The sequence below is a fragment of the Salvelinus sp. IW2-2015 genome, linkage group LG18, assembly GCF_002910315.2.
Source record: "Salvelinus sp. IW2-2015 linkage group LG18, ASM291031v2, whole genome shotgun sequence".
Lineage (NCBI taxonomy): Eukaryota > Metazoa > Chordata > Actinopteri > Salmoniformes > Salmonidae > Salvelinus > Salvelinus sp. IW2-2015.
This window is the reverse complement of record NC_036858.1, coordinates 63,584,564-63,585,825: the sequence shown is the minus strand read 5'-3', so window position 1 is coordinate 63,585,825 and position 1,262 is coordinate 63,584,564.

Sequence of the window (1,262 nt, the reverse complement as noted above, 5' to 3'; positions counted from 1 at the left end):
GAATGAGTCAGGGGTCTGCCAGAGTGTCATGAGCTGGTCACGCGCGCTCACGTGAGAGTTAGCTCTGATCCATTGCATTTCTACAGACAAAGGAATTCTCCGGTTGGAACATTATTGAAGATTTATGATAAAAACATCCTAAAGATTGATTCTATACTTCGTTTGACATGTTTCTACGAACTGTAATATGACTTTTCATCTGAACCTTTGCCTGGACTTGCCCGCGCGTCACGAGTTTGGTGTACTAAACGCGCAAACAAAAAGGAGGTATTTGGACATAAATGATTACATTTATTGTGGAACGGGGATTCCTGGGAGTGCATTCTGATGAAGATCATCAAAGGTAAGTGAATATGTATAATGCTATTCTGACTTCTGTTGACTCCACAACATGGCGGATATCTGTATGGTTGTTTTGTTGTCTGAGCGCTGTACTCAGATTATTGCATGGTGTGCTTTTTCGGTAAAGATTTTTTGAAATCTGACACAGCGGTTGCATTAAGGAGAAGTTTATCTAAAGTTCAATGCATAACACTTGTATTTTCATCAACATTTATYATGAGTATTTCTGTAAATTGATGTGGCTCTCTGCAAAATCACCGGATGTTTTGGAAGCAAAACATTACTGAACATAACGCACCAATGTAAACTGAGATTTTTGGATATAAATATGAACTTTATCGAACAAAACATACATGTATTGTGTAACATGAAGTCCTATAAGTGTCATCTGATGAAGATCATCAAAGGTTAGTGATTAATTTTATCTCTATTTCTGCTTTTTGTGACTCCTCTCTTTGGATGGAAAAATGGCTGTGTTTTTCTGTGACTAGGTGCAGACCTAACATAATCGTTTGGTGTGCTTTCGTTGTAAAACCTTTTTGAAATCGGACACTGTGGTGGGATTAACAACAAGTTTATCTTTAAAATGGTGTAAAATACTTGTATGTCTGAGGAATTTTAATTTTGAGATTTCTGTTGTTTTGAATTTGGCGCCCTGCACTTTCACTGGTTGTTGTCATATCGATCCCGTTAACGGGATGTCAGCCGTAAGAAGTTTTAATAGTCATCCCCCTATAGAATGAACCCTCTGAATAACATAGAACTGTGCTTAATAGTCATCCCCCTGTAGAATGAACCCTCTGAATAACATAGAACTGTGAGAGGAGGGGAGGGCAGGTGAGGGTAGGGTTAGGGCAAGTGAGGGGAGGGGAGGTGAGGGGAGGGTAGGTGAGGGTAGGGTTAGGGCAAGTGAGGGGAGG